The sequence below is a fragment of the Oncorhynchus masou genome, unplaced genomic scaffold, assembly GCF_036934945.1.
Source record: "Oncorhynchus masou masou isolate Uvic2021 unplaced genomic scaffold, UVic_Omas_1.1 unplaced_scaffold_8151, whole genome shotgun sequence".
NCBI classification, from domain to species: domain Eukaryota; kingdom Metazoa; phylum Chordata; class Actinopteri; order Salmoniformes; family Salmonidae; genus Oncorhynchus; species Oncorhynchus masou.
The window spans coordinates 1-13,160 of record NW_027014626.1 but is presented as its reverse complement, the minus strand read 5'-3'; the positions used below and the strand labels follow the sequence as shown (position 1 = coordinate 13,160).

Below are 13,160 nucleotides of genomic sequence, written 5' to 3'. Positions count from 1 at the left end.
GGAAGACCTGCAAAATCGTCAGTGTATCAAATACTTGTTCTCCCACTGTATGTATTCATCCTTCTCTGGATGTCTGGCAAATAGTGTTCCTTCTATCAAGCATGTTACTCATTTAAAACAACCTGCGGATTTAACACTGACACACACAGAGACACATACCTTCCTATATGCTGACCAATCTTTCCAATCACCGTTTCTGTATCTGGCTTGTATATATTCGTCAGATTGTAAGACCGCGGCCAGAAACAGCTGACGCAGGACTTCCTCATCATATTGCTGTTTTTAAATCAATTCCATGGTAGCATTTCAGTGTGATACAGCAATTTTTCATAATAAATGGACTATTGATGAACCTCCAGAATTACAGAGTAACACTTCTCCTCCCCTCCTCCCTCCCTCCCTCCCTCCCTCCCTCCCTCCCTCCTCCTCCCTCCCTCCTCCTCCCTCCTCCCTCCGCTATCGCTCCCTCTGCTATCGCTCTACCTCCCTCCCTCTGTCTGTCTGTCTGTCTGTCCCTCCCCTCTGTCCCTCCCTCTGCCCTCTTTCTCTCCCCCTCTCTCTCTGTTGCTCCCTCCCTCCCCCCTCCTCGCTCACTCTCTCCCTCCCTCCCTCCCTCCCTCTGTCTCTATCTGCCTCCCTCCCTACCTTTGCCTGTTGCTCCCTTCCCTCTGTCTGTCTCCCCCTCCCTCTGGCCCTCCCTTTCTCCCTCTTTATCTCCTTCCTTCCCTCCTTCTCTGTCACTCCCCCTCCTCCCTCTCCCGCTCTATCGCTCCCCCTCCCACCCCCTCCTCCTCTCTCTCTCCCACATCCCTCCCTCTCTGCCCCCCCCCCCAGGTATGAAGTAATGCAGTTCTGCTGGCTGCAGCCAGAGCAGAGACCCAACAGTGAGGTACACCTCCTCTCACCTGTGCCAAGGGGGCCAGTGGAGTCCAGGAGGACTTTGAACAGCGCTGGAACTCCCTGAGACCCAACCTGACTGGCAGCACCACCCACAGCCACACCGCCCAGCTCCTCCACCACTAGCCCAGACTACTGTCCCTGCCCCCAGCCCGACCATCTATCCCTGGGGACGTGAGTTGGAGCCGGCCTCCACCTCCCGCAACTCCTTCCCTCTCCTGGAACACTTCTCCCACGACAGCTTCCACTCAGACAGCGGTGACGACATCCTGACGTGACAGAGACCAGCTATGGTGGGCTCAACTTTGAGTACAAGTGGGAGCAGGCGAGAGCCGAGCAGCCATACTGTTCCTCATCCACCAGCGGGCCTCTGGGCCAGGGCAACCCTCACTACCAGGACGTATACTACCCCGTCGGGAACACCTCCACCTCGGGCAGCTGTAAAGGGGACGGAGGGGGTGGAGGGCTTGTTCTGGGGGTCTCCCCATCCTACTACGAGTCCGACCACTCCGGATCGGGGTCCGGGTCGGGGGTAGGGGTGGTGCCGGTGTTGAGCGCTCACAGCCCTTCGGTCGGCAGTGAGTACTACATCCGTATTGAGGAGCCGGTGGAGTGTAATATCAACCTGGATGATAGTGTGGTTGACTACAGCCCTGGGTTGGAGGCTGAGGATGGCAGCCTCTCCTCAGGGAGCAGAACCCCACAGCCCCAGTCCCAGTCCCAGTCCCAGTCCCAGTCCCAGCCCAGTGCCTACTGGTCAGCAGCAGCAGGCGATAGCAGTGGGGGTAAACACAGTACCCATGACTCTGACAATAGCCCGGCCTTGTCCCTGACCATGGAGCCTCTCCTGAGACAGACAGCCAGCACAGCCAGTCCCGTGGAGATGGGGCCGTCCCACCAGTACTTCTCACCCAATCAGAGACAGGCTTTCTACTGTGAACAGTCGCCCATTCGAGAGACGTGTTGCCAATCACCAGAGGACACGCCCATAATGTCCCAGCTGAACCTGCATCATCCAATGGGGAGGCTGGAAACCACTCTGGGGGTGGGGTCCTCCCACTCCCAGTGCCTGAGTAGCCCTAGTCTGGGACACTGTGACCCCTACCTCGAGGCTAGCCAAGGCTTCACCACCACAGCCAGGAGGACGGTTAGTGAAGGCTACTATGACATGATGGGTCCCCTCAGAAAGACTCTACCCATGGCTAACCATATTAGCATTGACGTGGAGACAGGGGACGGGGGACTTTTGGTGGGGGGTAGGAAGAGAGGAGAAAGTGACGCTGGGGACATCGACGATGGTGATCTCTTCTCTGAGAGAGAAGCCACCAACTGGACCTCCAACCACTCGGCCAATAACAACAGCATGACTTTTGACCTTAGGCAGACGGGCCAATCACAGGACAGCTATCTGGACCTCCATTACACCAACACCACGACACACTCCTCTACTGTAACTGGCTCGTGTAACAGTAGCAACATGTGCCAGCAGCACAGCTCCAGAGCCTTCAGCTATATGGAGGCCACAGGGAGAAGAGCGCAGTCTGCTCTTCCTCTAGCAGACCCAGTGAGGGCAGTAGTGCTACTACATATAGTCACCTGTGTCACGGAGCTAGCGATAAACCTGTGTGTCTCTCAGACCACTCTACCCTAGATCATCTCAGAGGTGTAGCTGTTGACTCTCTCTCCAGCTCTTCTGTTGCTGTCAAGTGTGTTAACCTCAAAGGTGGTGTAAAGGACAAGCGTCCCCACCACCAAAACTACAACTACGGTGTCTGTAGAGGGACACAGTAAAAACCCATCTCTGTTTACAGGAGAGAGGAAATTCTCCCATCCCAAGATGATCCCAGGAACAGGCTATATCCAATCTCCGTCCACATACATGGAGCTTGACACTCGCACAGGCCTCAGCACTAAGGCAGTCCTGACAGAGAAGCAGGGGGGTAATGTCTGGGAGATACCTTCACATGTTAAAGACAGAGGTCCAGTGGAGGTGATGTCTGGTGGTGTGGGGGAGAGGAGGCTGGGGATGGGGTTGGCCCACCCTGAAGGGGTACTGCTGGAGCCGGTCGGGTCCTTGTTTGAGGCTAGCAGAGGGCTGGACAGTGGGTTGGAGATGGCCGGTCATTCCAGCATCAGCCTAGTGGATATCAGCAACTGTAGCTACGACGATGAGGACGATGACATAACAGATATCACTTCTGGAATTTTGGCCGACTACTCCCTGGACTATGCTGACGAGGTCGGAGACGATCTAAGCCCCGCCCGCCACCCCCACGGACGCTCCCTGCAGAACCTGGTGGGAACCCCCGACTCCGTGGACACCCTGGACATGCTGTCGCTGTCATTGTCGGTTACCACCGCCAGCCCCTGTGAGGCCTTCAGCCTTGATGACGTCTTTCTCCATACCTCCTCCTCCCTCTCCTCCTCTTTCACCTCCTCTTCTTTCACCTCCTCATCTCTCCTCCCCAAGTCCCTGGACAGTGGCTACGACACAGAGAACAATGAAAGCCCAGAGTTCATCCTAAAGGAGGGAGGTGGGAATGGGGACTTCCTATTGGACTGCGAAGGAAACCAGCAACAACACCCAGTCCTCGGTGGGAGCCACCTGGCCCGCGGTGGGGTTAGCCTGGGGCCGAGGTCGGACCACATGGTCCTTCAGCAGGTGGACCTGGGTGATGGGGTTGGGGTCACTCTGTGTACCTCTTCCTCCTCTGGCTGCACTGAGCTGCAGCTAAAGGGACTAAGTGACAAGAATCCGTTCGTGGACTCTGCCTACTTCTCTGACTACGACGCGGAGAACGAGAGGAGTCCCCAGGATGAAGGGAGTAACTTCTTCTCCAGTCCAGGAGACAAGAAGGACTTTGTGGGGCACACAGCCTCGAAACAGAGGATACGGTCGGCGAGGAGAGATGAACTCCAACCACAGACGGGGAGAGAGGACGGTTACCGTGACCTGACAGACCTGACAGGAAACACAAACACAAACACAAATGGAGTGGTGGTGTTTGACACTAACACAGGTTCCTCTCCCTCATCGGCCCCCGGCCCGCGCCTCTCCATGCTGGCCCCCTTCCCCCCTCAGATGGGGGGCTGTCTGGCCAAGGAGTCCGCCCCGGACGATGCTGTAGGCCTGGAGTCTGAGCACAGTGGCGAGGAGCCGGCATCTGGGTGCAGCTCCACCGTGGTGTCTGAGGGTTCCTCCACAGTGCAGGAGGCTTCAGCCAGACACCCTGACCAGGAGAACCATCACAGGGCCTCAGAGGATGACTACTCCCCCATCCAGTCCCTGGGCTCCGACTCTACCATAGACTACAGAGAGGAGGTGATGAAAGAGAAGGAGGAGGACAGTGAGGGAGAGCAGGGATCGACTGAGGAGGACATGCCAGAGTTTAATCAGGTCGATGGAGAGATGGAGAGAGATGGAGGAGAAGAGGAGGAGTATGAGGAGTTAGAGGAGGAGAACGAAGAGAGGAGGAGGAGAAGGCTGGCTACAGCAGACACCAGAACGGTCCTGTTGGCCTCCTCATCTCATCTCCATCTCTCTCTCTCCTGCTCCCCCTCACTCAGGAGCTGTGTCGGGAGGTGGAGAGGCGAGCTCCTCTAACAGAGGGGGAGGAGTCAGACGACAGTGAGTCAGAGGAGGAGCTGCGGAGCTACAACCTGCAGGAGGAGCTGAGCGAGGAGGACAGTGAGGGGGAGGTTGGTTATACATTGGTTATATTCACGTTCCCCTTTTTCCTACATGATGTTATTCTATTGTAAACCTGAGATCCGCAATAGGAGCAGCAGCGTCACTGGTCACTGGTCACTGGTCACTGGTCACTGGCCACTGGTCACTGGTCACTGGCCACTGGTCACTGGTCACTGGTCACTGGCCACTGGTCACTGGCCACTGGCCACTGGCCACTGGTCACTGGTCACTGGTCACTGGTCACTGGCCACTGGTCACTGGTCACTGGTCACTGGCCACTGGTCACTGGCCACTGGTCACTGGTCACTGATCACTGGTCACTGGTCACTGGCCACTGGTCACTGGCCACTGGTCACCCCCTATCATTTCAGCTCAGAGGAAACAAGCATCCAGCATGGTGCTGAAACAGAGTGGTAGTATATACTCTGCTGTTCTATCTGCTATGCAATGACGTGCAATGATGTCAGAGAGGAAAAAAAACACTGTTTATTGTTTGAAGTCATGTATTTTTGTTGTAGTATCACAAACCGACCACAGGAGTCTGGTGTCACCTTAATTTGGGAGGACAGGCTCGTGGTAATGGCTGCTGCGAAATAAGTGGAATAGTATCAAATGACATCAAACGCATGATTCCATGGATTCCATCCCATTCCATTTGCTCCGTTTCAGACATTATTATGAGCCGTCCTCCCCTCAGCAGCCTCCTGTGAACTGGAGGTGGCCGTTTCGCGCTGTAGAATGGAGCTTTAATCATGTGAAGCAGTGTTTCCCAAACCTGAGGAACATTATGTGTTTCAGGCCAAGTACTAACGCAGTTAATTCAACTAATCAACTCATCATGAATAGTGGAATCAGGTGTGTTAATGCTCGGGTTAAAAACTACAATGTGCTCCACTTTGGGTTCCCAGGACCAGGATTTTAGACACACTGATGTGAAGTGTGTTGTGACTGACTCACTTGACTTGACTAGGTGATGGGGGTGCCGGTGGTGGTGAGCGATAGTAGTGGGGCCAGAAACCTCCGCAGCCTCCTCAAGATGCCTAAGCTCCTCACACAGTCCTTCTGTGACGAGCTGGACAGGAAGAAGAAAGCCGTGTCCTTCTTTGATGACGTCACGGTCTTCCTGTTCGACCAGGTCAGTCACTCTGCAAGCATAGTGACATCACTATGGTCAATCAATGGCAATACTTCATTCTGGATTAAAAAAAAGGCACCACGCATTATAGAGAATTCATAGTTTTATAACCACTGCATCACACATCATTTATAAGCAGTCACACAACATAAAAGTGGTGTTTAAAGTTGGGCCAGTTGAATTATTGTTTTCTGTACTGGTAGATGTATTTGAGACTTTCTGACTGATTTGTCTTTCACCTCCAGGAGAGCCCCACAGGAGAGCTGGCTGACTTCACGTTTCCCCCAGGAGCAGAGTCCTGTGGCCAGGCCTCAGGCGGGGAGCACCCCCAACCGGACCTCCAGCCCCACCCCACCATGGGCCACCACCACCACCACCCCACCATGGGCCACCACCTCCACCCCCCCACCATGGGCCACCACCTCCACACCCCGGACATGGCACCACACGCCTCAGAGGACTCTGATGGCAACATGTCAGAAGAAGGTAAGAGTGAAAAATACTTTCAGTTACAAGAACAGTTAGAGACCAAGAGTGTTAAGAATGGATCCCTGAGGGATACAAGAACAGTTAGAGACCAAGAGTGTTAAGAATGGTCCCTGAGGGATACAAGAACAGTTAGAGACCAAGAGTGTTAAGAATGGATCCCTGAGGGATACAAGAACAGTTAGAGACCAAGAGTGTTAAGAATGGATCCCTGAGGGATACAAGAACAGTTAGAGACCAAGAGTGTTAAGAATGGATCCCTGAGGGATACAAGAACAGTTAGAGACCAAGAGTGTTAAGAATGGATCCCTGAGGGATACAAGAACAGTTAGAGACCAAGAGGGTTAAGAATGGATCCCTGAGGGAATCCACAAGCTACAGTCAGGTATACTGTATCAGTTCTAAACCCCCTCTCCTGTGTGTGTGGTGTGTGTGTGTGTGTGTGTGTGTGTGTGTGTGTGTGTGTGTGTGTGTGTGTGTGTGTGTGTGTGTGTGTGTGTGTGTGTGTGTGTGTGTGTGTGTGTGTGTGTGTGTCGTGTGTGTCGTGTGTGTGTGTGTCGTGTGTGTGTGTGTCGTGTGTGTGTGTCGTGTGTGTGTGTGTGTGTGTGTATATTCAGGTGGTGGGTTTGAGTGTGAGGATGACATCCCATTGATGACCAGCCCGTTGTCCAGTCCGTCTACAGCTGAGCCACCGGTCTCCCATCCCATCCCGGTCCCTGCTGCCAAGCCTCCCGAGGACAAGCCAGTAGCAGTAACAGCAGCATCACAGTTCTCCCGTTTCAGCGTGTCCCGCTCCCGCTTCTCCATCACACACGTCCCCAATCCAGACATGAACTCTGAAGGTCAGTCCTGTTGAACACACCCCTGGTACTGTAGTAGTCACTAGTGTCCTGTTGAACACTCCCCTGGTACTGTAGTACTGTAGTAGTCACTAGTGTCCTGTTGAACACTCCCTGGTACTATAGTACTGTAGTAGTCACTAGTGTCCTGTTGAACACACCCCTGGTACTGTAGTAGTCACTAGTGTCCTGTTGAACACACCCCTGGTACTGTAGTAGTCACTAGTGTCCTGTTGAACACACCCCTGGTACTGTAGTAGTCACTAGTGTCCTGTTAAACACTCCCCTGGTACTATAGTACTGTAGTAGTCACTAGTGTCCTGTTGAACACACCCCTGGTACTGTAGTAGTCACTAGTGTCCTGTTAAACACTCCCTGGTACTATAGTACTGTAGTAGTCACTAGTGTCCTCTGAACACACCCCTGGTACTGTAGTAGTCACTAGTGTCCTGTTGAACACTCCCCTGGTACTATAGTACTGTAGTAGTCACTAGTGTCTGTTGAACACTCCCCTGGTACTATAGTACTGTAGTAGTCACTAGTGTCCTGTTAAACACTCCCCTGGTACTATAGTAGTCACTAGTGTCCTGTTGAACACTCCCCTGGTACTATAGTACTGTAGTAGTCACTAGTGTCCTGTTGAACACTCCCCTGGTACTATAGTACTGTAGTAGTCACTAGTGTCCTGTTGAACACACCCCTGGTACTGTAGTAGTCACTAGTGTCCTGTTGAACACTCCTTGGTACTATAGTACTGTAGTAGTCACTAGTGTCCTGTTGAACACTCCCCTGGTACTATAGTACTGTAGTAGTCACTAGTGTCCTGTTGAACACACCCCTGGTACTGTAGTAGTCACTAGTTTCCTGTTGAACACTCCCTGGTACTATAGTACTGTAGTAGTCACTAGTGTCCTGTTGAACACTCCCCTGTTACTGTAGTACTGTAGTAGTTACTAGTGTCCTGTTCACAACACTGAGCCCAGCCTAGCTGTACTGACCTGGTAACATAGAGTCCTGTTCACAACACTGAGCCCAGGCTAGCTGTACTGACCTGGTAACATAGTGTCCTGTTCACAACACTGAGCCCAGGCTAGCTGTACTGACCTGGTAACATAGAGTCCTGTTCACAACACTGAGCCCAGCCTAGCTGTACTGACCTGGTAACATAGAGTCCTGTTCACAACACTGAGCCCAGGGCTGTACTGACCTGGTAACATAGTGTCCTGTTCACAACACTGAGCCCAGGCTAGCTGTACTGACCTGGTAACATAGAGTCCTGTTCACAACACTGAGCCCAGCCTAGCTGTACTGACCTGGTAACATAGAGTCCTGTTCACAACACTGAGCCCAGCCTAGCTGTACTGACCTGGTAACATAGAGTCCTGTTCACAACACTGAGCCCAGGCTAGCTGTACTGAGCTGGTAACATAGTGTCCTGTTCACAACACTGACCCCAGGCTAGCTGTACTGACCTGGTAACATAGAGTCCTGTTCACAACACTGAGCCCAGCCTAGCTGTATTGAGCTGGTAACATAGTGTCCTGTTCACAACACTGAGCCCAGCCTAGCTGTACTGACCTGGTAACATAGAGTCCTGTTCACAACACTGAGCCCAGGCTAGCTGTACTGACCTGGTAACATAGAGTCCTGTTCACAACACTGAGCCCAGGCTAGCTGTACTGACCTGGTAACATAGAGTCCTGTTCACAACACTGAGCCCAGGCTAGCTGTACTGACCTGGTAACATAGAGTCCTGTTCACAACACTGAGCCCAGGCTAGCTGTACTGACCTGGTAACATAGAGTCCTGTTCACAACACTGAGCCCAGCCTAGCTGTACTGAGCTGGTAACATAGTGTCCTGTTCACAACACTGACCCCAGGCTAGCTGTACTGACCTGGTAACATAGAGTCCTGTTCACAACACTGAGCCCAGGCTAGCTGTACTAAGCTGGTGTTGTTATACATCCACCATAGCTGCTGGAGTGGACAATGTTCTGTCAAAGGAAAGGGCAGCACAGTACAGCTAGCCTGGGCTCAGTGTTGTGAACAGGACACTATGTTACCAGCTCAGTAAAGCTAGCCTGGGCTCAGTGTTGTGAACAGGACACTATGTTACCAGCTCAGTACAGCTCAGGTCGACACGACAGTGTGAAAAGGGAAAACGCCACATCTGCGCTAACGAATCCTCTTCTCTTGTCTCACAGGGAGCAGTGAAGATGGAGAGGCAGTGAAAGAAGGATTGAAGGGGTCTTCTCCATGACAGGAAGGAGTATACCTCCTCTCCTAGTATGACGACCAGGTGTTCAGACCTGGGATCTCCAGAACCTGAGGACCCTGTATGAGCCAATGCCTTGTATCGTAGTGACACAACATCTACATTCCAAATGACAGCCTATTCCCTATGTGCCCTGGTCAACAATAGTGGAAGACATAGGGAACAGGGTGCCATTTCGGATGCAGACAAACACCTTAAATGGTTCCTTCTCTTACTTTGTATTATTACTCCAGAGAGAGACAGAGAGATAGCTGTAGGAATGATGACAGAGTCTTGAGAGGACCACAACCAAGCAGTATGTGACTGATAATATAGATGTATTAGAGATATATAACATCTACACTTATGACAATTATTAATAACTTATTTGCTCAAATCACCATTGACTTCAGTAGCGTCAAGTCATTTGGGGAAAAGGAAAAAGAGACAAAAAAAATGAAAAAAATGACAGACTTGGTCTCATTGCTGCTCTCTCATTGGCTGCTTTGGTCCTCCATCTGCTTGCTCATCGGCTGGTTGGATCTTCTAGAACAGTGTTACAGTGCTTCCCTGGAGCTGTTGAATAATGGCTGATGACCGCCCCACAGGAAGCTGCTCTCTGTGGGGGTTCAAAGATGAAGACAACCTCCCCTTTACAAATGACAGAGGAATAGGGGTGGGGGTACTGCGAAACCTACTGTGCCCCCTTGACAAAACCACAGGAAGGTGGACTGTCTTGCTGATGTTTTAGTTCAGGGATAAAAATGTATTAGTATGATGTTATACCATAGCATTGAATATGTGTTTCTGATTGGCTTGAAGGGCATTCTAGAGCGTGCATTATTTCCGTATAACTCACGGTATATTTGCACGATAGAATGGTTCGTTCTTACATACTATATGATTCAGCTGCTTTTGAAAGCAAAAGTTCAATTGAAAACATTATTGGCATGTTTGAATTGATTTTCATAATGGCGAGCTAGGACTGATGGTTTGGTTCGCTAAACTAGCAAGTCAGTTTGTTTGGTTACCAAGGCAACCACTGTCGCTGTCTAGTAAACTTGCTAGCTACTTCAGTGGATGTTAAACACATTTCTACTGGCCAATTAACACATGTCTAGCAGCAAATGTGTTCAATTATAGCCCTGGTATAAAAGGGATAATCAACTTGGGGCTCTATGCATACTGGAATAGTGTGAAGTCAGCTGGAACACACCTTCCACATCGTTCATTATTTTCCATAGAACGCATAGCCTCTGGTTGATTATCCCTTAACAGATCATTAGAGCCAGAGCCCTGTTGAAATCTATGTATGTTATAATATATATGGCTCTGCTTACAACTTGGTAACACTGTTATGTGTCTGTTTCACAGTTCTTTGTAACGGTAGTTACTCCTCTCCTTACAAAAAAAGGTTGCCGTTTTGAAACTGCAGTAAAAGTGCAGTAACTGCAGTCAGTCAACTGTGGTATTTTGGATGCCTTTAATTACAGAATAACTGCAGTGTACTGCAGTTGAACCTCAGTTATACTGCAGTTGAACCTCAGTTATACTGCAGTTGAACCTCAGTTATACTGCAGTTGAACCTCAGTTATACTGCAGTTGAACCTCAGTTATACTGCCAAATGACGGCAGTAAAAAAAAGTTATTTTGGACACTGTCTTTGCAGCAAACTGCAGTTATACTGCACTCTAATGGCAATCTTTTTTGGTAAGGGTCCTCTCTTTGGTCAATGAAGACCTCCACATCTGTTCAAAATGCACTTCCTCCATTAGAATTATTAGGCCAGTTGACAAGCTCTAAAGTAGATGTATTTAGGGTAGAAGCCATGAAAATTGGAACACATTTTTTTTGTACTGAACAAAACCTGATAAGAGTGCCATTTGAGCCGAGCGTTGAAGGAGCCTGTTCGTAGCACCACCTAAAGATCAATGTTGAAAATACATCTACTGTACCTGCATTTACGTTTCAGGTCACCCCTGTGTTGGGTCTACATGACTAAAATATAAGGCGGAGAACACTGTAATGTTAATGTAATGGATCTGTTACAGCATAGATCCATGAGGGTCATGTTCCTTAGGGGGAAAAGTACTGAAATGAGATATATATATATATATTTAACTTGGCAAGTCAGTTAAGAACAAATTCTTATTTACAATGAAAGCTTACCGAGGAACTGCCTCGTTCAGGGGCAGAATGACAGATTTTACCTCATCAGCTCGGAGATTCGATCCAGCAACCTTTCGGTTACTGGCTCTAACTACTAGGCTACCTGCTGCCCACTTGTCCGACTTGTCCAATAAGACACGCTCATTAACGTTTTTCATTGCAAAACCTTTTCCGTTAAGTACCCTAATGAACGTGACCCAGGATCCCTGTTTGTGTCTGTCCCTGGAAACTCAAGGGTCAATTGGTAACAAAACATTATTAGTGTTTTATAATGCATTATAAAGGACGCTATAAAGCATTATACATTACTGTCTAGCCCATGTAATGATTCATACAGTAGCTTTGCTCACGTTTCATTTAACCAGCGATACAGTGAGTGGAATGTGACGGAGGGAGAGAAAAGAGGGATGAATAGAAGAAAGAGATTTGCATCCTAAAATGGCACCCTATTCCCTTTATAGTGCACTACTTTTGACCAGGACCCAATGGGTCCTTTACAGTAGACTACTTTCATACTTTCAACCAGGGCCCATAGAGCATTTGGGACGCCAAACCAGGTGAAGCCACAGCCAAACTGTTTTGGTCATAATATCTCTTCTGGATGGTTTTCCTGGACCCAGATGAATCGTAGTCCTGGACTAACAAACACTTTCAATAGAGAATCACCATTAAAATAGGTTTTGAGACCAGGACTTATTCTGTGTCTGGGAAACCAGCCCTGTATGTTTAAATGCAAGAGCGCCTTTCAATTCAACTACATGTCTATACTATATCTGTCGTGAAGCTGTGTTTGTCACCGGTCTACCTATACCATCTAATGCAGGTCTATTTTATTACATGAAAGAGATGGTTGTCTGTACAGGTGTTCAAGGTGTACAGACATTGCAACAGGACGGTTACAGATTGACACATCTCACATAATAATGTATGAATGTTATCAACATGTTTCATTTGACTTGGTTTTACTACTGCTGTACCCCTCTCCTCTCCTTCCGGGGCCATGTATCAAGCGTCTCAAAGCAGGAGTGCTGACTGAGGATCAGTTTGGCCTTTTAGATCGCAATAAACAAGATCACACAGGCAGGACCTGATCCTAGATCAGTACTCATTCTCTAAGACATTTGATACATACACTGCCCTGATTCTCCTGAGTCACTAAAAGGGCCAACTCTATTTTTTCTCTCTCTCTGCCTGCCTTTGAAGTTTTTCACATTCTGCAAGAAGAGAGACTTTTCCCCTAGTATTTCTTATCTACCAATATGAGTATGTTTCTGAAATGGCATCATATTCTCTGTATAGTGCACTAAGAAAAATACTCATATTTGTGCACTTATATAGGGAATATGGGCCATTTCAGTCACAACTTTAAAACCTTTATGGGATCGGTGTCCCCACAATGGGAGGGTTGAGCTAATGTGATTAGCATGACGTTTTAAGTAACAGGAAGATTTCCCAGGACATAGACATATCTGATATGGCCAGATGGCGGAAATTCCTGTTAATCTAGCTGCACTGTCCAATATACAGTAACAGTGAAAGAATACCATGCTATTCTTTGAGGAGAGTGCACAGTTTTGTACTTGAAAATGGATCAATAAACCAATTAGACACATTTGGGCAGACTTGATACAACATTTTGAACAGTAATGCAATGGTTTATTGGATCAGTCTTGGATCAATACTTATGT

The 13,160-nt window shown here is 49.3% G+C and overlaps 1 pseudogene; it reads left to right on the top strand.

Moving 5' to 3' along the window:
• The first annotated feature begins 834 nt into the window (after positions 1-834).
• LOC135537556 (serine/threonine-protein kinase LMTK1-like) lies at positions 835-13,082 on the top strand (annotated as a pseudogene).
• The last annotated feature ends 78 nt before the right edge of the window (positions 13,083-13,160 follow it).